Source organism: Bos taurus, chromosome 21 (genome assembly GCF_002263795.3).
Source record: "Bos taurus isolate L1 Dominette 01449 registration number 42190680 breed Hereford chromosome 21, ARS-UCD2.0, whole genome shotgun sequence".
In the NCBI taxonomy this organism is placed as follows: domain Eukaryota; kingdom Metazoa; phylum Chordata; class Mammalia; order Artiodactyla; family Bovidae; genus Bos; species Bos taurus.
The window spans coordinates 62,217,768-62,235,548 of NC_037348.1; positions in this window are offsets into that span (position 1 = coordinate 62,217,768).

Here is a 17,781-nt window from a genome sequence, read left to right on the forward strand (position 1 = left end):
ATGGAAAAAGCAAGAGAGTTCCAGAAAAACATCTATTTCTGCTTTATTGACTATGCCAAAGCCTTTGACTGTGTGGATCACAATAAACTGTGGAAAATTCTGAAAGAGATGGGAATACCAGACCACCTGACCTGCCTCTTTAGACACCTATATGCAGGTCAGGAAGCAAGAGTTAGAACTGGACATGGAACAACAGATTGGTTCCAAATAGGAAAAGGAGTACGTCAAGGCTGTATATTGTCACCCTGCTTATTTAACTTCTATGCAGAGTACATCATGAGAAACGCTGGGCTGGAAGAAGCACAAGCTGGAATCCAGATTGCTGGGAGAAATATCAATCACCTCAGATATGCAGATGACACCACCCTTATGGCAGAAAGTGAAGAGGAACTGAAAAGCCTCTTGATGAAAGTGCAAGAGGACAGTGAAAAAGTTGGCTTAAAGCTCAACATTCAGAAAATGAAGATCATGGCATCTGGTTCCATCACTTCATGGGAAATAGATTGGGGAAACAGTGGAAACAGTGTCAGACTTTATTTTGGGGGGCTCCAAAATGACTGCAGATGGTGATTACAGCCATGAAATTAAAAGATGCTTACTCTTTGGAAGGAAAGTTATGACCAACCTAGATAGCATATTGAAAAGCAGAGACATTAATTTGCCAAGAAAGGTCCGTCTAGTCAAGGCTATGGTTTTCCCTGTGGTCATGTATGGATGTGGCAGTTGGACTGTGAAGAAGGCTGAGCGCCAAAGAATTGATGCTTTTGAACTGTGCTGTTGGAGAAGACTCTTGAGAGTCCCTTGGACTGCAAGGAGATCCAACCAGTCCATTCTGAAGGAGATCAGCCCTGGGATTTCTTTGGAAGGAATGATGCTAAAGCTGAAACTCCAGTATTTTGGCCACCTCATGTGAAGAGTTGACTCATTGGAAAAGACTGATGCTGGGAGGGATTGGGGGCAGGGGGAAAAGGGGACGACAGAGGATGAGATGGCTGGATGGCGTCACCTCCTTGATGGATGTGAGTCTGGGTGAACTCCGGGAGTTGGTGATGGACAGGGAGGCCTGGCGTGCTGCCATTCATGGGGTCGCAGAGTCGGACACGACTGAGTGACTGAACTGACTGACTGATCCTCTTCTAAGCTCTGGAAGCTTCCTGGTTGCATTTGGCTCCTTCTGCAGCACGGGCAGAAAGGCAGGATGGTGGCACTCTGGGTTTCCTTCTTGACTCAGTCACAGCTCATGCGTGTGACCTTGAGTGAGTTATCTATCACCTCTGAGTCTTAGTTTTCCCATGTGTAGAATAAGGATAATAATGTTGCTGTGAGGATGTATAAGATTAAACGTGGGCACTGCATGTAGCAAGGTGCCTGGCCCACAGTCAACTCTCTGTAGAAGATAGTAGTCATTATGATGTATTATTGTTGTTGCAGTTTTCACTCAGTTCACTGTCGTCTCTGCCCTCGGACCTAGGATAGAACCTAGCCTCTTGCAAGCAGTTAATTAAAAGTTTGTTGGATGGAATATCTTTGGGTGAACTCAACATATCTTTCTATGCCTCATTCAAGGCAGATGACCATCCTTTTCAAATGGCAAGCTTAGGTTGGTTTGTTCCTTTATAAACGAATGTTAACAACAGTTGAAAATATGTGTTCAATATATTTTTTTGTGCTGCCAGTTCTTAGTCATCTTTTAATTAAAAGTACTTTTTATTGAATGTTAAACTGTCAAGATTGTCTTTGTGTGACGCGTGGGGGAGGTTGCCATGGAGAGGTTCATGTTGCCATGTGACTCGTGTCAGCCCCAGAATCAAAATGGTAACGGTCATGTCAATTCCGATAAAAAAAGGATCCCCAACAGCTTCATTAGAAAGGGGGAACTTTTATTTCTTCCTTTCTTGTCACTGTGCCAAGAATAACAGAAGGGGAAATATTGGATTTTATAAAGAGACAGACAATGGGGCCAGCTGCCTGCACTGTTGATGGCGAGAAAGTTCATACCAATTTGCTGGAGGAGTCATGATGGCCCCCTTTTTCCGGATTGGCTGCGCTATGGGAGGCCTCTGTCTTTCTTCATTTCTTTTTTTCTGGGGTGTTTTCTCCCTCTCTTTCTCCTTTTTCCCTTCTTTCCTCCTTGCCTCCCTTCCTTCCTGTTGGAATTTGTTTTTTGGGCTTTGACCCAACGTCTCAGGTGGGTTGAGGGACCACGCCCTTCAGCCCTCCCTGATGGACTCACCCTGCCATGCCAGGTCCAGGGTCTTATCTGGGTCCTGCAGATTACAAACAAGGGCAGACTCACCTTGAGTGCTCCCAGCCAGCTCAGCTCTGGACAGAGCAAGACCATTGCCCCAGAACTTGAACTTTTACTTTGTGTCTGCAGACACAGGGACACAGCCATCATTGTGTTTCGGGGGCTTTGCTCTAGCCTAGATGCTGAGTGTCCTTGTCAGTGCCCACTGGCATATGATCTTCCCTTCTCCAGGAATACCCTTTCTCCTCCTTGCCACCTAGCCTATTGTTTTCAGATTTAGTTTTTAATTATTTTTTTGCAGACTGGCATAATGGTCAAGCGTATAGACCCTGGAGACCGAACACTTGTACTGCCACATGCCTGCTGAGTGACTTGTGTGCACTGATGACTCCTCTGTGCACGCATGCTCTGAGTCCCTGTAGGGGAAGGGAAGGTGGCTGTCTCCTCTCTTTACTGTCTGGGCCAGCAGGCTCTCTTGAATTCACTATACCTTTTTGGCACTGCCACGGTTTGTTACTACCATGTATCATGGGCTCAGAGTTTTAGTAGCTAGGGAACAGAGACTAGGTCAGAGGATCAGCTGGCATTCTATGCAGGAAGGTATTATTTGTCCCAATGTTGACATTTAATGAGGCTGCATCTGAAAGGTTTTTCTCTCTTCTAAAGAGGGTTTTGCTCTTCGTTAATACCTCTGACTTCAGAGTCCCCTGGTCTGTTTGGCTGGATATTGCTGTTTAGTTGGTCGTGTCTGACTCTTTGCAACCGCACGGACTGTAACCCACCAGGCTCCTCTGTCCGTGGGATTTCCCAGGCAAGAATACTGGATTGGGTTGCCATTTCCTTCTCTAGGGATTTTCCTGACCCAGGGATTGAACATGCATTTCCTGAATTACAGATGGATTCTTAACCGTCTGAGCCACCAGGGAAGCCCATCTGGCTGGATGTGATCATTTGTTTTTCGAAATGATCTGGAATCCTTTCACTCAACCACTGAAATGGTTCAGTCTTGGCTACCTGAATGATTAGCTAATGAAGTAACCCTTTGCTCAGGTCCTGTGACATGTCCAGCACACATGTAGATCCTACAAGCTACACGATGGATTTAAAAATGGAAGCTAGGTATCTTGGGTACCTTTCCTGCTTGAGTCCAGCAGGAAAGATGTTAGGGGTCAAATTCTGTCCACCTCAAAGATGTCAATGTCTTGATTCCTCATACCTGAAAACGTGATCTTATTTGGAAATGAGGTCTTTGCTGATGATCAAGTTATAATGAGATCCTACTCCAATGTGAGTCTGTTGTTACAGAAGTCTGAACACAGGGATAGACACACACATGGAGACAGTGCCACACGAAGAAGGCAGAGACTAGGTGATGAATCAACAAGACAAGGAACAGCGATGACTGCCAGCAACCACGGAAACCAAAGAAGAGACCTCACAGCCCGTGGAAGGACCCAGCCTTGTTGACCCTGGATCTCAGACTTTCTGACTCCACAACTGGGGCAAATTTCTGTTGTCTGAACCACTCAGTTTGCACTACTTGCTAATGGCAACTAAGAAATAATACATAAGACCTCACACAGGCCCAGAAAACCCTGATGTAAGGTGGCAGGTGTTAAATACCATGTGGGGTTGAGTGTTCCAAGAGCAGGCAGGAGGACGAAGGAACCTAGGAAGGCTTCCTGGAGGAGGCGGCACTGTGCTGGCCTTCAGAAGATGAGTCTGACTGAGATCTGTAGAAAAGAGTGGGAAATGTGGAGTGCAGCGGGAAATGTGAGGGCTAAGGATGTGGGTGACAGGCGTTTTCAAAAGCCTGGTTTATCTGATGGAATTCCCTTTTTCTGAAGTTACTTGTTGAATTAGGTGACAGTGTAACATCCAAAAAGAAACTTGATACAATTCCTTGATAAAGCTAACTCAGTCTTCTCCTGGGGCACTTTGACTTGGTTCCCTGGTAGGGGAACCAACTCTGGGAGTTGGTGAAGGACAGGGAAGCCTGGCATGCTGCAGTCCATGGGGTCACATTTGGATACGACTGAGTGACTGAACTGAACTGAAGGGGACGCAGGTCCCACATGCCATGCAGTGTAGCCAAAAATAAATAAAAGTAAAATAAAATATGGGCTTCCCTGGTGGCTCAGACAGTAAAGAAAATAAACTATATTACACGTGCATATATGTTAAAAAAGTAAATGAATCGGTTCTGAGATCTAAAGCTCATCAAAAAAAAAAAAAAACAAGGGGCACCCAGACTGCCTGCCCCTCCCTGATGTAGCCAGTTTTCCCCAGCTCTGCTCCCTCGGCCATGGGTCTGGTGATTTCTGATGGGTCCTGGAAATTGCATGTGTCCCCAAAAGCTCTGTAGGTATGAATTCCCCACGGCCCGCTGGTACCAGCTGTGTGCATGTGTTGGCGTGTCTGTAAGTTAAACTGATGTGTAACTGTGCACATTTGTCTGCAGCTGTGTATGTGCTGGGCCCGTGTGGTTACAGGTGTGCAGATGGGTGTTCCTGCATGAAGTGTCCGCAGGGTGAGGGGCGCGCTTGGGCTTGTACCCCTGCTGTATGCTGGGGTGGAGTTGTGTGTTGGTACTTGAGATGTGTATGTTCCTTATGTCTTTATGCAGGGGTGTGTGTGCGTGTGTGTGTGTGTGTGTTCATAACAGGTCCTGTATATGTGTTTGGATATGTCTGTGGGGTGTCAGGGATTCATGTATATGTATGTGTGTGCATGTATGTATGTGCACGAATATGTGTGTATATGTGTGTGCACATGAATGTACATGTGTATAGATGTGCACATGTGTGTATGTGTACATGTGTGTGCATTAATGTGTGTGTGCGCACGCACACATGTGTGTGTTGTGTGGGGGGCATGCATGTGTGTGTGAATGTGTATATGCATGTATCTGTGTGTATGTGTGTATGCCGACTCATAGGAAAAGACCCTGATTTGGGGAAAGATTGAAAGCAGGAGAAGGGCACAACAGAGGATAAGAGGGTTGGATGGCATCACTGACTGGATGGACACGAGTTTGAGCAAACTCCGGGAGATGGTGATGGACAAGGAAGCCTGGCATGCTGCACTCCATGGGGTTGCAAAGAGTCAGGCACGACTGAGCGACCGAACAGCAACAATGTGTGTATGCATGCGTGTGTGCACGGCTGTATGTGTGTGTGCATGTCTGTGCGTGTGTGATCACATTAGAAGGTGTTAATCCATCTTCACCTTAGATTATTGCCTTTGGAGCCTTGCTCTTTCCAGATTGTTCCAACTTTCACCCAAACCAAACACTGCAACTTCATCTCCTTCCTTCTGCCCGCCCTTGGAGCAGCTGCATTCTCCCCCTCCTTTCCTGCCCATGACATCATCCAACCCCTCAATGAGGGAAGGAGGAGATTAAAAAAAAAAACCAGCCTCCCTGGCAACCAAAATACCTTTAAGTGTAGCGTAATTACCACCGCTCTGCCCCTTTTCCCTCCCCCGCTGGGACAATTCCACAAACCCTACAACATACACTTAAATCTTCAACTTCTCAGAGACACTACACGCAGATGGGAAAGATTTGATTAAAATTACAGTGCTTTAGGTTCAACTTCACCTATTAAGAAAAAAAAAAAAAAAGCAGATTGGGTGCTGGACTTTTTTTTTCCCTTCCCGGAGAAATAAGTAGGCCACGGTAATTACCCAGGGCCCCGCTGCGCGCCCTCAAAGGCTGCTGCAGTATTTCCCCACTACCTGTCTTTGTGGAGATGTTGACATCAACATGAACGATAACCGTGCCAGTGCGGAGGGGGCCGCGCTCTTTCTTCCCCCCCCTCTCTCTCTTTTCTTCCTTCCCTCCCTCTCCTCCCATCCCTCCTTTTTGAAAACAATTTTCTTTTTTTTTTGTTAGTTTTTTTAAAAGTCTTCCCAAAGGAGAGGGGAGGAGGACGAAAAGCCCCAGCATCCTCTGTCTGCATGTGACGAGCATCTATCTCTGCAGGCGCGGGGATGCTACCTGTATCCCAGGAGCCCTCCTCTCCATCTGGGGCTGCTACCTGACGTGGGGTGACTGGGCAGCCTCTCCCAACCTCAGGCTACAGTGTCCACCTCCTCCAGGAAGCCTTCCTAGGTGCCCCTCGCCGACTCCCAGGAAGTCATCTGAACTTTCCTGTCCTTGGGGGATGGCGAGGTAGTTGTTATTGTTCAGTCGCTCATTTGTAGCTGAATCTTTGTGACTCCCTGGACTGCAGCACGCCAGGCTCCCCTATTCATCACTATCTCCCAGAGTTTGCTCAGATTCATATCCATTGAGTTGGTGATGCTCTCTAACCATCTCATCCTCTGCCGCCCACTTCTCCTCCTGCCTTCCATCTTTCCCAGCATCAGGGTTATTAGCTGTTGCAGCTACTTCAGAGCATGTCTTCCCTCTGCTCTTGTCTAAGAACTTTGGGACTTCAGGAGCTTTAGGGGACAAGTCTGTGACTTGCTTATTTTGGAGGCCCCATGTCGTTGGCACACCGCTAGGGCTCAGCAAACTGACTTCAGTTGGATACAATGGTTGCATTACCCTGAGCAGTTTTAGGGCCCCACAGAAATATTTTAATATTCATTTATTTTAAAATGAAAACAAAGACTAATGACAATACAGTTAATAACATAATACCAATATGGACAAAATGTTTCTTAAAATGTATTTTTATGGAGGAAAGTGCCCTCAGAGGCCGAGATGCCATGGCCTGTGAACGTTGGATGCGGCCCCGGGGCTCAGTGGTCCTGTGGCCTGGCTGCATGTCCTCCCCTCCTAGAGTCAGCTTCTAGAGCAGGCTTGGCTACCAGGCAGGGCCCTCTGTCCAGGCCTCAGAAGCTTTCTGTACACTGACCCCACCTAGAGGGGTCGACTGAGCAGATGAAGCCCGCTTCATGTCTTTGGACCTCTCAAGAGTCACCTGTTCCAATCCAGTTAGTTCTCTACATACGAACAAGTCCTATTCCGAGAGCAAGTTCGTGAGTCTGATCTGTTTATAAGTCCAACAAGGTTAGGTTAGGTACCCAATGAGCACAATTACCTACATACTGCTGCTTTTAAGCTTGCTTCTGGACATCCTGGGCTTGAAATAAAGATTCTGTACTTCTGTAGTCTATACAGTGCTACAAAGTACATGCAAGCACAACATTTGTAGAGCATGCACACACATGACAATGTGCACCAGACACATGAGCTAACTTACATGACTGGACATGCAAACTTATGGCCACATCTCTGAAAGTTTGCAACTCGAAGGTTTTCATGTAGGGGACTTCAGTTCAGTTCAGTTCAGTTGCTCAGTCATGTCCCACTCTTTGTGACCCCATGGACCACAGCACATCAGGCCTCCCTGTCCATTACCAACTCCCAGAGTTTACCCAAACTCATGTCCATCGAGTAAGTGATGCCATCCAGCCATCTCATCCTCTGTCATCCCCTTCTCCTCATGCCCTCAATCTTTCCCAGCATCAGGGTCTTTTCCAATGAGTCAGTTCTTCCCATCAGGTGGCCAAAGTATTGGAGTTTCAGGGGACTTACTATACTTCATCTGTCCACTAAGGCCACCTCTGGTTGGTACTGCACTTGAAGGTCAGTATGTGGTGGGGAGTCCCAGGTGTGGAGTCAGAGCATGCTTATTCCAGGCCTGGGGCTGTGACTCACTGGCTGGTGATCCTGGGGGTGGCTCTCAGCTTTCTCATCTGTCAAATGGGCAGCATTGGCTCTGCCCACGTTTCGCTCCCAGTTACTCTGTGAATTGGTGGGTTAGTACGGGAAGGCCCACCTAAAGTAAATAATAGGGTATAGTAAAGTAAAGTAAGTAATAAAGTAAAGTAAGGCCCACCTAAAGTAAGTTATAGACTTTAGCTAAGTGTCAGTGGCTCAGTTATGTCCGATTCTTTGTGACCCCATGGACTGTAACCCACCACGCTCTTCTGTTCATGGAATTCTCCAGGCAAGAATACTGGAGTGGATAGCCATTCCCTTCTCCAGGGATCAAATTCAGGTCTTCAGCATTGCAGGCGGATTCTTTACTATCTGAACCACAAGGGAAGCCTTGGACTCATAGGACACTCTTACTGCCATGGCAATGGCTTAATGTTTTGTCAAAATGCAAACAGTGGAGACAATTCATGTAGAAATGGGAGAGAGGTTCAGAAAATAGAAGCTGAGAGGCATATGGTCACCCCCACGTGGGTCCCTACCACACCTGGCCCAGTACCACTCTGGCCAGAGCCAATGATGTCCAAACCACTTTTCAACTGATTTTGGATCATCTTTCCAATGACCCTGTCAGGCAGTTGCCCATTGGGTGCTTGAATACTCTTAATGATGAGGAACTCACTTCTTGATTATGTTGCTTGTCGTGTTAAATCTCCAAGAAAATGAAAATCTTGATTTGGATCTGAAAGATAATGGAGGGGGAGGGTACACTTGGCTGGTTGGTTTTGAGCTCCGTGTTCCTCAGACAGGGCATCTGAGAGCTCTCAAGAAAATTGTTGTTGTTCAGTAGCTAAATCATGTCTCTTTTCAGCCCCATGGACTGCAGCACACCAGGCTTCCCTGTTCTTCACTATCTCCTGCAGTTTTTCCAGACTCATGTCCATTGAGTCAGTGATGCCATCCAACCATCTCACCTTTTGCCACCCCCATTTCCTACTGCCCTCATCTTTCCCAGCATCAGGTTCTTTTCTAATGAGTCAGCTCTTAGCATCAGGTAGCCAAAATATTGGAGCTTCAGCATCAGTCCTCCCAGTGAATATTTAGGGTTGATTTCCTGTAGGATTGACTAGTTTGATCTTCTTGCTGTCCAAGGGACTTTCAAAAGTCTTCTCCAGCACCACAATTCAAAAGCATCAATTCTTCAGTGCTCAGTCCTCTTTATGGTCCAACTCTCACATCCATACATGACTACTGGAAAAACCATAGTTTTGGCTGTCTGAACCTTTGTCAGCGAAGTGATGAGTCTGCTTTTTAATATACTGTCTAGGTTGGTCATAACTTTTCTTCCAACGAGCAAGCATCTTTTAATGTCATGGCTGCAGTCACTGTCCTCAAGCAAATAGCAAATAGAGATGTCCATTCAAGTCACTAATGACTCCTTTCTGCCCTAAGAAAAGCAGAGCCATCTTTTAACAGCCAAGGAGTAACATGTATTAGCAATGCTTGAACCTCAATCTTTTTAACTGGTCTTGCTGAACTTGGCCCTGAGCTGTAACCTCTGTACAAGGGAGCTGAGAATCGCCATTCTAAGGAAATTCCTACAAACCAGAATGCATCTTTTTTCTTGATTTTTCTATCTTTTTTTTTAAAATCCCAGTGGGTGTTTGTATTTCCATTCCCAATTTACGTTTTCTATAAGTTGTTTTGTCTTTGCTTTTGCACAAAAAAAGGAACTACAGAGAACAAAATGGAAATGGACCTTTTTATTCAAGTCTTCAAAAAATAATGATTGAGGGAGAGAGAAATGAAAAAACAAAGTCCGTCTGGATTTGGTTCCAGTTTCAGTTAGTTTCAGGCCTGTGCTTATTTTAGCCAAGCCATTTGTCCCATCCCTATTTATACAACAGGACGCAAAACAAAGCGTTCCTGCCTCATGTCCTGCTGCCTGTCAAAAAGAAATCTGTCTCGGAGAAGCCAGTAGCTCAAACGCCCTTCACTTGGGAAAGTTTTACTTGCCCCCAAAGCATACTCAGCAATGAAACTACTGATCTGATTAGGGTCCAGGGCAGAGCCCAGCAGGTCAGCATGGGGAGAGACAAGCTTGGAGGCAGAAGACCTGGAGACCCCACTCCATCTCTTTTTGACTCTGCAATCTTAGTTCAGTTGCCTTCCTCAACATTCTCCTCTGATAAATGGAGAGCAACAGCAGTCATAACACCGTATCTCAGGATTGCGAGTTCAGCAGAATTATATCACAGTAGTAATAATAACGACAGTGACAATGACGATAATCACAGTTATCAATTTTTACGTGGGAGGCACTGCGCTAAAAGTGATCTACGCATAGTAGCTCATGCAACCCCCACTATAACCTGGGAAGTAGCTCATGCAACCCCCACTATAACCTGGGAAGAAGTATTATGACTGTCCCCAGTTTACAAATTAAATGGTGAGTCACTCAACTTGGCTCTTTCTACAAGATCTAAGCGACACCTTGTAGGTCACAGAGCTACTAGTGTGGAGACTTCACCATCACCCATCAAGAATAGCCTCATATGACAAACAAACGCAAAACAAGAACCAGCAAACAAAAAAATAATGCCTCAAAGACCAGCATCGGCATCCAAGGGCATTGCTAACTGCCCTAATAGACCGCAACATTCAACGACCAGGACAATACAAGTTTATATCTATTACTTACGTGTGTGCATGCTCAGTCATGTCCAACTCTTTGGGACCCCATGGACTATAGCCTGCCAAGCTCCTCTGTCTATGGAATTTTCTAGGCAAGAATACTGAAGTGGGTTGCCATTTCTTTCTCTAGGGGATCTTCCTGACCCGGGGATCAAACCCACATCTCTTGCTTCTCCTGCATTAGCAGCAGATTCTTTACCACTAGCACCACTTGGGAAGCCCTACAACAACACAAGTTTATATCTAATAGTTATAAGAGGACTCAAAAAAAAAAAAAAACAAAAACAAGCAAATAAAGAAACCCCACCATTTTTAGCACTCACATAACAGAGTGGTGTGGGTGTTTGTGTTTGGTGATGTCCCTCTTCCTCTTGGTGGTTCAGAGACCCAGGGTCCCTCCACCTGATGACTTTACTTTCCTCAGTCCAGCAGGTGGATCGGAAGAGTAAAGGAGAAATGCACTGAATTCCTAACCGCCAGTAACATTTCATTGGTTGAAACTCATTACGTGGACTCACCTAAATGCAAAGTAGCCTGGGAAACATAGTCCTGAGACAGCCAGTGACAATTCTTAATTCTGGAAGTAAGTTGGTAGCTTATTATCTCCATCACAAAGCTTCACCCAGTTTCATCCTCCTGTATTGCAAACACGTGAAGCAGAGAGTCATCATCCGGACTTCTTGCTGATGTTAAAACACTGCTGGTTGCACATCAAGTTATCCTGAGACTAGGAGCCAGCCCCATGTGGACTTTACTGCAGGTATCATGAAAGACCCCAGAACATTCCCTTTGAAGAAAGCTGAGCTCCTCCCCAACAAATGATCTTGTCTGTGTCCTGAAAGCTCTGCCTTGTGTCCCTCTTCTGTGTCTTATTTTAAGTAAGTCAATTTTCCTTTTTAGAATTTCACACAAGGATAAAAGTGAAATCTGTGCGTCCTTCTCACATCTGCTCCACCTCTGCATTGCTTGGACCCAAATATTTCTTGGCGGGATCATTGTTTTTGATAGCAGAGCTGTAACTTGGGATGAACATGACAAATACAGAACTCATTTTTATTTGCAAAGTGAGGGAAAGGGGAGAAGAGAGATATATCAGTCTTAGAAGCAAGATACACATATACACATCCTACTGTAATAAGCTGAAGTGAAAGCATCATTTTTTTTAAATAGGGATTTTTCCCCCCACAGTCAATATGTAGGGCTTGTAGCTACTCATTGAATAAAAGTGTAAACTAGTTCCAAAAAATCTGAACTCTGTCAGAGAGAAAGAGTATCCTTAAGTTACTTCAGTCAGTTCAGTTCAGTCGCCCAGTCGTGTCCAACTCTTTGCGACCCCATGAACCACAGCATGCCAGGCCTCCCTGTCCATCACCAACTTCCGGAGTCCACCCAAACTCACGTCCATCAAGTCTGTGATGCCATCCAGCCCTCTCATCCTCTGTCATCCCGCTCTCCTCCTGCCCCCAATCCCTCCCAGCATCAGGGTCTTTTCCAATGAGTCAGCTCTTCCCATCAGATGGCCAAAGTATTGGAGTTTCAGCTTCAACATCAGTCCTTCCAATGAACACCCAGGACTGATCTCCTTTAGAATGGACTGGTTGGATCACCTTGCAGTCCAAGGAGTTACTTATGTGTTTTCAAATTTTAGAGCCAGTTACAAATTTCAGAATCATCTGAACCGTCCTTCTCGTTTTACAGATGAGGAGACGGAGTCAAAGTCCTGTCAGAATTGTTTCTAAAATGCTTTCCTCCAGCTGTGTTCTAGGTGGTTGCCAGATCTGCCTTTCTAAAGTAAACAGCCAACAAATTGCATCATTGCTTGAAATCTTTCAAATGGCCATCACCCATCAGATGACAGCTGATGTGCTCCATCAACCCAACCATGTCCCTCTGGCTTCTTCTCATGCTACTTCCCAGCGTCCCACTTACTGGGCTCTTGTGTGGCTGAACTCCTCCGTCGTGCCATACAGGTGGAGGGGAAGGTCCCATTGCTTGGCATGTGCATCATTTTAACACCTCCTTTAATATTCAGTTCAGAAGTCAACTCCAGAGAGCAGAGGAAATTCCCCTTCCTAGATTCCTGCAATGCTTCTTGACCAGCCTTAGCCCAACAATTACAGCATGGTACCCAAAAGTAGCTCTTAGTATATGTGATGCTTTTTCTACTCATCTTTCTCAGTCTTTAAGGTTGCCAGATGCTCTGTTTACATGAGAATCCCCTCACTAAACTGTGGGCTCCTGGAAGAATCAGAAGCTGTATTTTATTTATTTATTTTTACTAATTATTCTCCTCCCAGGATCTGGTGTAATACCATGTTCTGACATAGATGTTCCAACAATTCTTGTGTGACTCTTGCCTATGCTTGGGTTAAGGTGTCCCATGGGCTAACTCGAGTCCCTGAAGAGCTCTCTTTGCTTGAATTCTGCATGGTTGGGCTTCCTCATCACCTGGGGTTTGAAAAAGCCATCAGAATGGCTTTCTTGAGATCCTGATCTAAAAAAGTGCCCATCAGTCTCTGTATCAGACAGGGTTCTCCAGAGAAACAGAACCAATAGGAAAATATGAAATAAGGAATTAGCTCATGGGATTATGGAGACTGAGAAATGCTACAGCCTGGGATCTGTAAGCTGAAGCCTAAGGAAAGCCAGTGGTACAGGTTTGGTCTGAGCCCAAGGCCCGAAGCCAGGAAAGCTGGTAATAGTCTAAGTTCCAGGGCTGAGTCTGGGCTTCCCAGGTCGTGCTGATAGCAAAGAATCTGATTGCCAGTGCAGGAGACAAAAGAGACGCAGGTCCAATCCCTGGCTCAGGAGGATGTCCTGGAGAAGGAAAGAGCAACCCACTCCAGTATTCTTACCTGGAAAATCCCAGGTACTGGGATTTTGAAGAGCCTGGCGGGCTGCAAGAGTCAGCCATGGGGGTCACAAGAGTCGGACATGATTGAGCAACTGAACACACACACAGGCTGAGTGCAGGAGAAAACCAACAGCCCAGCTTGAAAACAGGCAGAGGGAACAAATTCTCTCTTCTTCCAGCTTCGAGTTCTTTTCAAAGCCTCAATGGATTTGATGGGGGCCACCCACACTGAGGAGGGCCTGTGAATCAGCCTACTGATTCAAATGCTAATCTCAGAAACCCCCTCACAGACACACCCTGACATAATGTCTAACTAAGTATTAGGCTCCCCGTGACCCTCCCTGAAGTTGACACTTAAAATTAACCCTCACATTCTCTGTCTCTTTAACCAGCTTTGTTTTCTTTGTAACATTCATTGCCATCTGATAGAGTAATTCTGGATTTTTAAAATTTTGTTTCTAAGACTTTTTTATGTGGACCATTTTTAAACTCTTTATTGAATTTGTGACAATATTGTTACTATATTTTGGTTTCTTGGCTGTGAAGCATGTGAGATCTTAGCTCCCCAACCAGGGATGGAACCCACACCTCCTGCATTGGAAGGTGAAGTCTTAACCACTGGACTGCCAGGGACGTCCCTGGATTTCTTTACCCATCTGTCTCTCCAGTCCTGGACTGTAAGCATCCTGAGAACAGACCCCCAGTCTGTTATGCTCACTATTCAATCTCTGGTGACTAGAACCAGGCCTGGCACACTGTAGGGGGTCAAAAATTATCTGTGAAGTGAATAGATGAACCGTGTAACTAACTAGTCTACTAATCTAGAGCGGCCTTCCAGATCAGACCTCTTGTTTTTTTCTTTAAAAAAAAGAAAAGAGAGAGAGAGGAAAAAAAAAATTAAAAAACTTGTTACACTGAATCTTACCCAAAACTTTAATGCCTGGGAAATACACAAACAAGCAACAACAACAAATAGACTGTTGACCCCAAACCTCCCCTAAACCCCCGAGGATTCCTCACAATACGGCCGACACCAGTCCTTTGAATTCTTCCTCAGGAGACACGTGCTGTGGGAAGACACAAGGAAGAAACGGCAGATTTCTGTTTTATTTTTACATACCAACTTGCTAGTTAACAGTGGGAGCAATCAATAAACTTTAATAGAAGGCTATTACTTTAGGATTGTAGTAAACTGAAGAATAAAGAATAATAGCTTTTCAACCTTTTATCAGTCTGGGGAACTAATTTAATATGCACGGGAAAATACATTACAATAATTTTTATAACTGTGCAGTCCGGACCTCTCTAAAGATTTTCCAGGAAATAAGTCATGTGCAAAGAATCCAGCCCAAATAGATGGTACAGAAACTGTGGCTGCCGTGAGTGTGGGCAGCCCGGCAAATTCTATCAAGAATGGGATGTTTATATTGCAAACGCCACTGGCTTCTAAACTGGTGGGAGCAGCTCACTGCCGACTTTTGAAACCAGTCTTCCCTTTAACGAAGTGGACTGATCAGTCCCATTTGGAATCCTTCAGACTGTAGACAAATACGCTCAAGCTGTAAATGTATAATTTTTAACCTCTGAGAAAGGTTGCATGGTGTGTTATGAAACTATTACTGTGCACAGCTCAAATGCGAGGCTCCACAAAGGAGCCCCATTAATCCTAATTTAATGTGCATCTGGTCACAATTTGGAAGAGGAAATAGGCCAAGAACTGAAGAAACAGCCTGTGTTCATGCATGAAAAAAAAAAAAAAAAGAAAAGAAGAAAAGGCTCTGCCTCCCCGTCAAGGACCTTCATGGCTCCTCCATCCTCTTGGAGCCCACAGGATTATCCCAGGAACCACTGCACGCTTTTACCCACCTGTATTTTGTCTCCTGTCTACTGACCAGTCAGACCTATTCTCCACCCTAGTGAGAAAGTGATTGTGTGGGTTTAGAACGAGCCCCTCAAATATGCCACTTTTTCATAAGGATTATTAGACGCTAAAGGCCGTGGAGACTGCAGATTTAAAAGACCCTACTGCCCCTCCCATAACTACTCGAAAAAATTTAAATTGGACATTTTTTCCAGCAAAGATTTATGGCAAGAGTTACATTTTATCTGAGTGGCCCCCTCTCCGCAGCAGGGCAAACATCTAATTACCAAATATCTGTTCTTCCTCTTATTGTCCTGTGGATGACCCTCTTATCCTTGGAAGACGGAGGATCCATCCCACTGCTTCGCTTGGGAGGGCATACAAACCTCATTTTGCCTTTTGGTCTCCGCCTCTCTCCTGTATATGGGCTCTCTGACTCTTACGTGTATGTGGGGTTTCTGTATAGACAAAATTAAACTTGATTTTTTTTTCTCTTATTAACCTGTGTCATGTCAATTTAATTTTTAGATCGACCAGAAGAACACAGAAGGATGGAGGAAAGTTTCTTCCTTCCCCGACATGATCATTCTACAGTGAGAATCCTGTCTATGTCCCCCCCAGTGAGGCTGAAAACTCAGCTTCTGTGCACTGGTGCTGAACTGAATCTTGGAGACAGTTTTGGGTGAAGTAGAAAAGAATAACTTTAGTGCTTTGCCAGGCCAAAGGGGAGACACAGTGCGTCCCTGCCCCCCAAAACTCGGTGTCTCCATCTGGGAGGATTTGGTGAGTTTTACAGCAACAGTTCGAGGGTTTAAGGGTGGGATTTAGCTGAAACTCCAATCCTTTGGCCACCTGATGGGAAGAACTGACTCATCAGAAAAGACCCTGATGCTGGGAAAGATTGAAGGCAGGAGGAGAAGGGGACGACAGAGGATGAGATGGTTGGATGGCATCACCGATTCAATGGACATGAGTTTGGGTAAACTCCGGGAGTTGGTAATGGACAGGAGGCCTGGTGTGCTGCAGTCCATGGGGTCGTAAAGAGTTGGACACGACTGAGCTGAGTGTGAAGAGCTTGAACTCCTCAGGTAATCTGATAAATTCCCCTGGTTCCCTTACTCTGGCCTAAAGTGGTTTCTTGACTGCTCCTCCCTTGTCTCTGCATCCCCTCCCCTCCCCGACTAGCAACTGTTTGAATCTGCCCTTTAGAAGCCAGGGAAGGTCATAGAGGCTGGAGTTTGTTCCCTACAAACAAGAAACGGGGGACAGAAAGTTTTCAATGCCCAGGTATGCCACGGGGTCCTGCTTGGTTTCACCAGGACTGCTGAAAACCCACAGAAGAAAGTTCAAGTCCAAGGCCCCAGACAGCAGGACCGGGAATAAGATGAGGCAAGGGAGCTATTCTCCCCAGGTGCAAAATGTAAGGGAGTGCAGAAAACCCTCTGTTTAAAATGAATAAAAATAAGCAACATTAAATTCACTATGTTTTAAGTTACAATTAATGCAAAAAAAAATCCATGAAGAGCAAAAGGATCAAAATTTTAAACAAAAAAACGATCAAACATGCTGAGCAATATTGAAACCTGAGGCCAAACTGAAAAACAAGCAGGACTGATCCTGTACATAAGATCACGTAAGCTTTTGATCTCTTGTTTATTATGGACTTTGTTTGCATTAATTTTGAATTTTTAGAAAATTTTGCATTAAAATATTATTCATCTTAAGAACAGAGAAATCAAGGCCCCTTTAACCATTCTGAAGCCAAGATGGGTGTCTGACTCACTCCCCCCAAGCCTCCGCCCTGCCCAGAATTAGAACCTTTTGTCTCTGCAGCCCATCTCCTTTGTTCATTTTGCCCTGACACTATTGAGATGGATTGTGGTGCGTGTCTCCTCCCTTACTCTGGGCAGATGGAGCTAGGATTTAAATTTGTGTCTGCATCTCCCAGCCCTCCCAGTGCTCCAGGCGCCCAGATATTGAACTAAAACCATAATTCCAAAAGACAAATGCACCCCCAATATCTATTGCAACACTATTTACAATAGCCAGGACGTGAGACAACCCAAATATCTATCAACAGAGGACTGGATAAAGAAGATGTGATATACATGCACAATGGAATATTACTCAGCCATTAAAAGGATGAGAACTTTGCCATTTGCAAAGATGTGGGTAGACCCAGAGGCTGTCATATAGAGTGAAGTAAGTCATAAAGAGAAAAAGCAAATATTGTATATTAAAACATATATGTGGAATCTAGAAAAATGGTACAGATCAACCTATGTGCAGAGCAGAAATAGAGATACAGATGTAGAGAACAAACATATGGACACCAAGGGGGAAAAGGGACCGGGATGAGCTGAGAGATTGGGACTGTAACTAGTGAGGACCTACTGTGTAACCCAGAGAACTCTACCCAATGCTCTGCGGTGACCTAAATGGGGTGGAAGTCC